Below are 9,909 nucleotides of genomic sequence, written 5' to 3' on the forward strand. Positions count from 1 at the left end.
TTGTGCTGTTTCAGCGGGTGTCAATTGAATGCTAGTAACACGGGCTCGGTTTAAGGGCAATGATAAGCTGGGCAATTTGGTATGCGAGGAATAATGGATAGGTAGCGGGTCTTAACTTTTAAGTGGGAAAGTAAAGGAAAGGGAAGGAAGCGAAGGCAAAGGAAGTTGCAGCAGGGAAAATCCCTCTCTGAATTATTTATAGTCCGTTATATCATATTAAACCGGGAATTCCAATTGCTCAAAAAAAAAAAAAAAAAAAAAAAAAGACCGGGAATTCCAATTGTAAGAGCCCCACACCCCATAGAAAAATACATCACTTATCCGAAACATGACGAGTCTACTCTCATGTGAGGAGGACTAATGTATTTAAAACATAATATACCTCCTTCACCCCACCTACCTCACCAAACAAATCTCTTTTCAAGTTTCAAACCCACACTGTTTAGTCTTTTTCTATCATTTACTTGCTTTTTATAGTTTTACTATTACCTTGTGATATTGAAAGAGAAATGTTATGATCACAATTTATTGCACAATTTTATCACAACTTGCTATGTTACAAATTATGGGTGGTGGAAAAAAAAATAGTAGGTACATGTGAACTCACACTTCTACTCCTCAAAACTTATGCAATAAGTTATAATCATAGCATTTCTCGTATTGAAACTCCCTACCCTCGTTAGTCATGCCATAAATTAAGCTTACTTAAGAAACTTTTGATTTTCTATTCCCATTTTCCATGAGTCTCAAAGCAGCCAATTAATACAACGGTGGTTGTTACAAATACTGAGTAACAGATTTTATACCATAATTAAAATTTATTCTCAACAAATTTCTCTACCTTGCTCTTCAGCAGTAATGAATGTGGCTTGACCTATACTTGGAGTAATTTTTAGGTACTTTCAAAGCACGGAGAATGGTGTTTCCTTCTCTCACATTCATAGTGGGGTTTATTTATTAAATTCAAGGTATGGTCCACTAGGAATGTGATATGAGGAAGCATCATTTCTCCATGATCCAAGAGTACCTAAGAATTTTCCCTATACTTGTGCCACTTAAGTGTTCGTTTGAAAACAACTTATATTTTGTATTGAAATTTTTTTTATTTAAAGTAATGTAGATAAAAGTTAAATAAATTAAGCTGAATGTATTTTTTTTTATTGAAAATATTCTAACAAAAAAAAAGTAGAGTGGATTTTTTTTTTTTTTTTTGTCATCACTTATCACTCTTCACTCAATTTTCGTCACTCATCACTTAAAATACCACAATTTCCCAAACCCCCATCTGGCACCTTAACTTAGACCCATTTATCAACTTCAAAAACAGACCCATTTTTAAAACTTAAGTCAAAAGTTGTGGTTGGGTTTCACAAAAAAAAGAAAAGAAAAGAAAAAAGAAAAATCAGTCCGTTTGTCAAACATTGCGGCTGGGTATGTGGGTTTAATTACGAAAATGCCATCCTAACTCTGTTTCCATAACTTGAAAACACCTAAAATGTGTTTTCATTTTTCATAACTCGTCATTCAAAAATCAGAGAATTGAGTGATGAAAACAAAAACTAGAAACAGTGCTAAACACACTTCTCAGCCATGAGACTCACATATTTTGAGTTATGAGGGATGGAAACAGAGTAATGGGTGATGGAAATCCAAAATCCAAACAACCCCTTAAGCTTCTTTGCTATGGACATAAAACCTACAAACAGAAGAAAATTTAAGCAAAAATCTAGTATTAATTGAACCCAAATGCACACCAAGTTGGAAGAAGATCCTATGAAGCTAAAGTGACGAGGTTGAGTTATTGAATCACACCAAATCTTTGATACTCACTTCAATTTGGTATGATATTTTTATGGAGATAGAAGAGAATTTTTTTTTTTCTATACATCGCCATTTTCTTTGGAAAAATGTTAGGACCATACCTTTTGCCAAAACTTGCATATGTGGCAAGTCGTGAGTAATGGAGTAAAAATGGTAAGTCCACAACTCTATCATTCACAACTTGCCATGTGAACAAGTTGTGGCAAAAGTTGTAATACTAGCATTACTCTTTTCTAAATTTTATTATTTTATTAACCACATAAGTTTTAGTGCGTCAACAATGAGCATTGTTTGACACGTAAGTGAGTTGACTGTAGGGACTAACCGAACAGCAAGTTAAAAATAACAAGGACCAAGTTGACTATTGAGAAAAGCGTGAACCAAATTGAAATTAATCTTAAAATGTAAAGATCAAAATGGTAATAATTGCACACAAGAACATAGAGATTCACATGGAAAAAACATTTCTCCTTGAATTGAAAAACCATAGGACCAACTCTGAATCTATCCACAATTATAAAATCAATTACAATTGCCTCTTCTTAATATTATGCCTAACTTGAGACCCACTCCAAATATAATAATATCTCTTTTTAGAAATTTATGTGAACTTATCTGAGATCTTCACTCATTTTGAATACAACAACTTTTAGTGGTTGTGGCACTCAAAAGGCCTCTCCCTAGAGAAAATCCTATTTTTATTTCCTTTGTATGTCTCATGACTAAAGAAAGTCTTATTGTTTTTTTTTTTCTCTCACAAACACTATTTTTCTTCTTATTAGGCTTACATTGTGGCAATACCTTTTCTTTTTCTTCACTTTGCAACATCAATTAAAACGTTACAAATTCTTTTTAATTTGTGTGCTTTACAAAAATCTTTTGTAAAGAAAATCCAAACCTTCTAGTCTCTTCCTTTGCACTACCTCCTAAGTGAAAAATCAATTTTTTTCCTCTTTTGGTTTCACTTTCAATTCTACAACTTTTTCATCTTCCCATAGGGGAGGACCCCTAGGCTAAGGCCATCATATTCTCTGCAATATTGTCAATTTAAAAGACTTCAATTTATACTCATTAGTTAACAAGGAATATATTCCTTCTACTTCAAGAAATAGTTTTTTCTTCCACACAAAATAAACCAAAAATATTGTCAAATTAATTTTTCCTTAAAAAATAGAGACTCGTTTAGCTTTCTAAGTCGCAATTGAAATTTAAGGCAAATTTTCAAAAGTTTATATCTTGACTCAAATTTCTTCAAAGTCTTCTTTCGTTTTTATATAGTTCCACCTTAATGTCTTTTTCTTCGAGAACAAGGTCTTTTTGACTTTGAAGGCCAAGGTCTTGACTTTTAAGGGTGGTAAAGTGACAGGTGGTAAAAAATTGAAGTATAAACTTTTTTTTCCCTACGCCACCATCCTATTGTATATTATCTTAATTTATTCAAGAGAAATGTTACGTTGATAACACTTTCATAATAAAATTTAAGTTGCATATTGTGACTAGTCAAGGGCAGAGCTACACTTAACAACGGGGGGCCATCCCCCCCCCCCCCACCAAATTTTTTTTTAAAACTTCATAATGTATGTATATATTGAAATTTTTAAAAATATTAGACCTTAAAATCAATATTTGGCTCCTCCATAAAATAAAAGTTGACCCCTGCAAAAAAAGAAAAGAAAAGAATTAAACAACTAATTGTTGGGTTCCAAAAAATAGTTATTAATAACAACAAACTAACCACCTTGTAACAAAAATAGTTGTTAATTTCAAATTTTTAGTTTTTTTCCTCTCTTAATTGGCTATTTTTAGTGGTTGAGTTCAAATAGTAAGTTTTTAATAAAATAAATTTTCTTTTAGGGTTATCTTATTTTATTTGGGTCTAAGTTTTTTCGTTGTTTTTGTTAAGTTTCAAATTGTTCGTCAATAAGTTCTCAGTCTAGGGTTAGGGTTCCCACCGCTCCCCAAACCTAGACTGTAACATTGTTGTTTCCTTTCTCCTTGAGAAAGACGTGATAGTTTCCCTATAGTGACTCTGTTACTAGTAGGGCTAGGGTCTGCTTCTCTTCTACGTGGAGTAGGAATAATCTGACCTTACTCAGAGATGCGGTAACTTGTCTCTTTCAGCATGGGAAGGCAAGAAGGTTGTGCTGTCAAATAAAAACCAGGTACTAGAATGTGTGTTAGCAATGAAATTCTTTACTAAGAGGGCTTTGAACATTGAGGCAGTGGCACGAACGTTTAGTCCTCTTTGGCGCACAAAGGCAAGCTTCCATTTTACTAATGTGGGAGATAATATTCTTTTGTTTGCTTTTTCTTAAGGACATATTTTATGTAATTGGCTAATCCTTTGACAAAACATACTTTACTTGTATTTGGATAGATCTAGGATGTGTTTAATACTCAAAGAACATGTTGTTCAAGTTTAGTATTAAAGCCATGAAGATTGGACCAAGAAACAAGTGAAGAAAAAGTGTTTACTACTGCTGGACACCTGCGGATAGCTGTTCGATAGATAGCTATCTATCGAGGTTTAATAAGGCTCGACAGATGCTATCTATCGAAGCTATCTATCGAGGTTACGGAAATTAGAATTTTCAGATCTGATTTTTGGGCCAGGCTTTTGTATTTGTGTAGGGTTTCTTTTCTCACAACCTTAGACATATATAAGGCTTATTTTAGAGGCCGTCACATAAGAGAATACAAGGAAAATATATGCAAAAGGTGACCGAAGCCTTATTCTCTCTGAAAGAAGCTATTGCGTCTTTGCGCCTTAGGGTTTTGTAATCAAGTGCTTCTTGATCTTCATTGTTGATGAAGTGAAGAACTTTGCAACCAACATTCTTCTTTCTCAAGTTGGTGAGTGAGTCACGTACTGGGATTCGTACAAAGGAGTGAGTCACATACTGGGATCCGTGTATCAAAGGGTGGTGTTCATATATTGAAGAGTTCAGAGGTTCTGAAGCGGTAAAATGTTTCTGCTGTGAGTTCATCTACGGGGATTGTAGAGTCTAGGGACAAAGGTTTTGTACTAGATCTGAAACTTCTCTTTACTATAGTGAATTTCTTTTCGGGAAGGTTTCTCCCCAGGATTTTTACTGTGAAACTGGTTGGTTTCATTGGTTTTCTTAGGTCATCATATCTTGTCTTATTTATTTTTTTGCTGCACTTACTTTTGATATGATATTGATATTTGTTTGTTTTAACAAATTTTATGCATAATAAATCTAATTAACAACTTGGGTTTAAAACTTGTTAATTCTATCAACCGGGGTCTAAATTTTCAACAAGTGACATTAGAGCAGGTACACTCTGATTGGATTAATTTCTTGAGTGTGATCATTGACCCTCATTGTCATGGATCGTGGAAAATCTCTTTTGATTTCTCTTTTATTTGATGGCACTAATTATGTGTACTGGAAAGTCCGTATGAAAGTGTTTTTGCAGGCTCTAGGTGAACAGGTATGGCAAGCTGTTGAAGTTGGCTGGATTAAGCCAAAGGAATCGCCGGTGGATTGGGATGATGCAACAATCATAGCGGCAAATTTCAACAGTAGGGCCTTGGATGCTTTGTTTTGTGGGGTGACCAATGAGGAATTCAATAAAAATTTCATCCATGGAAGTTGCCAAGGAAGCATGGACCATTCTTGAGACCACCTATGAAGGTACTGTGATAGTAAAGACTGTGAAGCTTCAAAGACTCACTAGCAGTTTGAAAAAATAAGGATGGAGGAGGATGAGACCTTTGATGAGTTCTATGCTAAACTCAAGGATATTGTGAATTCTACTTTCAACCTTGGAGAGTTTATAGCAGAATCCAAAATTATTAGAAAAATTCTTAGGTCCTTACTTGAAAGATTCCACGCCAAGATCACTACCATTGAAGAAGCAAAGGATATTGATCAAATTCCTTTGACTGAGCTTGTAAGGAACCTTCAAACCTATGAGATGGGATTAGGCTTAATGACAAAAGGTGGAAAGAGCAAAAATTTGGCTCTTAAGGGTATAGAGGAATATATAGAGGACTCTGAAGATGAAGATGATGATGAGGATAAGGATCTAACCTTCATAACGGATGAGATTATCAAGCTTCTTCAGTTTAGGAAAAAGGATAAGGGTAAACCTCCTAGGAAATCTAAATCCTTTAGGAATGGTAAGAGTGAGAAGCCCATCATCCAATGCCACGAGTGAAGGAAAAAATTCTGGTTTTGTATCTCATACAAAACACACAGCGGAAGCAACAAATAAGGATCTATTTCATTCATGATTGATAACGTGCACTATGTAAATTTTAGAATTTAAGAACAAAATGGCATACCTTGGTGTGGAGAAATTCAAAACAAAGATTAGAAGCACTTGGAAACACTTTTAATCTTCACTCCAATTCCACTTTACGCCCAAGATGTGTGGTCTCTCAATCAGTTTTTAAGGGAGAATGAAAGTGTGTCTCACACTCTCTCACACACCGTTTCTTATTTCCTTTATAAAAATTGTGTATGTTTCTCTCTTTATAACTAACAGATTATCTAATTGGGCTGACCTATTGGGCCTTTTCAATTGAGCTTTAGTGTGTGGCTTGGAGTGGGACCAATAAGACACTAGCTCCAATGGACCTTGAACTTTTCCGTCAACTCTTGACAAGTCCAAAGTTACTATTAATTATATTTAATACCACTATATAAATATAATTGCACTCTAGGCCTTATTAATAAATTATATCCCAAGACTTTATTATACATGTAACCCCTTCATAAAATATTCGTAGTAACACAAAGTCATAAATGTAGACTATCACTTTGTAAATTATTACATCTTATCCTTGAGTACCCAGTTTAATCCTTTAAAGTTATTCATTATATATTTATGAAATTCAATTTCATAAATATATACTTTAGTAATTTCTTACTAAAGTGGTTAGGCCTAACTCTCTGAATAACTAAACCTATTAAACTTATCTCAAGGGAATATTTTATATCTCCATCAAAAGACTATGAATTCCATCTTGAGAATATATGTTCCATCAACACTAAATGTGGCTGCCCAACATACTGAGGTTTTGACCGTCACTTTGAAACTCACTCCTGATACATCAAAGCAACCTACACCTCATGATCAGGTCCATTATTCTCTCAAGATTAAGAGTTCATGCAAATAAAAGTCGTGAGATTTATTATTCATTTGACAGTCATTAGGAGAATAATAAATCTCATAGTGGTCTTGTTCAATATGTCTTAACTCTTAAAACATATCAACATATCAACTAAAAGTCTCTACTTCCATTATCAAGACAAATCATCTTAGTTGATACGTTATAGTCTTCGCAGATAAAATGCCCAATTTCATCATTGACTACGAACTATAAATTCTGAGTTTATAAAGAACTTGTGATTTACATCTTCTGTGACTTTTCACATAAATCACATATAATGCATCTCATGGACTATATGATAATGTCCCATATTCATGTTACCATTATTTTAGATAATAATAAAATAACTTTATCAATCACAATATTAAGTCATACATCATGTCATACATAATATCATACATAGCATCATATAATAGGATTTAAGGGCATTAATCCTAACAATCTCCCACTTACCCTAAAGACTATTGTGGACTAATCTAACTCCCATTGCTTCCAAATGTGACTCAAAAGTCCTTTGAGGCAAGGTTTTGGTAAAAGGATCTGCTAGATTATTTGCACTTTCAATCTTTGCTACCATAACATTTCCACGAGCAACAATGTCTCGAATGATGTAGTACTTACTCTCAATGTGCTTTCCTTTCTTGTGATTCCTTGGATCTTTGGATTGTGCAACCGTTCCACTATTATCGCAAAACAATGTGATGGGAACTTGCTTCATTCTCATAACACCAAGATCAGAAAGGAATTTCTTGAGCCAAACAGCCTCCTTTGCTGCTTTACAAGCAGCAACATACTCGGCTTCTATGGTGGAGTCTGCAATACAAGATTGCTTAACACTCCTCTAACTTATGGCTCCACCTCCTAAGGTGAAAACACATCCTGAAGTGGATTTCCTGAAATCTAGATTTGATTGAAAGTCTAAATCTGTATAGCCAATGTGAATCAAATCCGCACTATGGTAAACAAACATATAATCTCTCGTTCTCCTAAAATACTTGAGAATATGTTTTACAGCTTGCCAATGTTTTCTCGGCTGACCATGCCAACTAAATAACAAATATCTGGTCTAATAAAAAGTATGACATACATGCGACTTCCCACTGCAGAATCATAAGGAACTTGTCTCGTCATATTTTTTTCCTCTTAAGTCTTCGACCTTTGGTCATCAGACAGAGGAACTCCATGTCTAAAAGGAAGCAATCATTTCTTGGATTTTTGCATGCTAAACCGTTCTAGGACCTTATCTATATATCCAACTTGTGATAAGTCTAACATCTTATTCTTACGATCTCGCCAAAGCTTGATCCCTAAAATAAAGTTAGCCTCACATAAGTCCTTCATATCAAATTAGCTTGACAACCAAACTTTAACCAATGATATTACCCCTATATCATTCCTAATGAGTAGAATATCATCAACACAAAGTACTAGGAACTTTAACCGATGTCTTTTGTATACACATGGTTCATCAAGATTTTGTTAAAAACTAAATGACTTGATTGCTTGATCAAATCTGATGTTCCATAACCTAGATGCTTGTTTAAGTCCATAAAAGGACTTATTCAACTTGCATACCATATGCTTTTGGTTCTTTACTATGAAACCTTCTGGTTGTAACATGTATATTTCTTCTTCAAGATTGCCATTAAGAAATGCAGTCTTGACATCCATTTGCCAAATCTCATAATCATAATGAGCAGCAATAAATAAGAGAATTCTGATAGATTTAAGCATGGCTACTGGCAAAAAAGTTTTGTTATAATCAATACATTCTTTTCGTGTATACCCTTTTATCACTAGTCTTGCTTTAAAGGTTTCAACCTTTCTATCTATCACTCTCTTCCTCTTGTAAACCCATTTGCAACCAACAAGTTTAATGCCGTTAGGCGCCTTATAAGATCCCATACATGATTGGAATACATAGAATCCAATTCAGATTTCATAGCTTGGACCCAATGATGTGCACTTATGTCATTCATTGCTTCATCATAAGTGTAAGGATCCGATTCAGTCTCTTCTGAGATAGCCTCATAAGTTTCTCCCAAACCTATGAATCTTATAGGAGGCCGAATAATTCTCCCACTACGATGAGGCACTTGTGTACTAGACATCTCATGAGTAGTATCTTGTGGTGTATCTAATACAGTCACATCATTCCTAGTTTCATCCATTAGTTGTTCAACTACAGGTTCATTCATTTCAGCCAAGACAACTCTACTTCTAGGAGTAAAATTATTCATATAGTCATTTTCCAAGAATTTGGCATTGTGCTAACAAACACTTTATTATCCTTATGACCATAGAATAAACCTCCAACTATTCCTTTTGGATACCCTACAAAAAATACCACTTCTATTTTAGACTGTAACTTGTTAGACTTTACTTTCAACACATGTGCTGGACAACCCCAAATGTGGAGATGTCTCATACTAGGCTTATGCCCATTCCACAACTCTACAGGTGTTTTACGAATTGACTTTGAAGGTACTAAATTCAGAAAATACATTACAGTATTTAAGGCATATCTCCAAAAAGAAATTGGTAGAGTCGAATAACTCAACATCGACCTAACCATATCTAAAAGAGTCCTATTCCTTCTTTTTGCTACACCATTTTGTTGTGGAGTTCTAGGTGCAGTCAACTGGGATATAATTCCATTTTTAGTCAAGTAATCCTTGAAATCACCAAGAACGTATTCGCCACCTCGATCAGACCGAATGACCTTTATATGTTTACCCAATTGATTCTCAACTTCAGCCCTAAACTCTTTGAACTTTTCAAAGGCTTCGGACTTTTATTTCATTAGGTACACATAACCAAATCTAGAGTAATCATCAGTGAAAGTAATGAAATACTCATAGCCATCTTTTGCTTGGATTGACATAGGACCACATACATCTGAATGTACTAGTTCTAACAAATCTTGGGCTCTTCTACCCTTTGCA

This window comes from Castanea sativa, chromosome 5 (genome assembly GCF_040712315.1).
Source record: "Castanea sativa cultivar Marrone di Chiusa Pesio chromosome 5, ASM4071231v1".
In the NCBI taxonomy this organism is placed as follows: domain Eukaryota; kingdom Viridiplantae; phylum Streptophyta; class Magnoliopsida; order Fagales; family Fagaceae; genus Castanea; species Castanea sativa.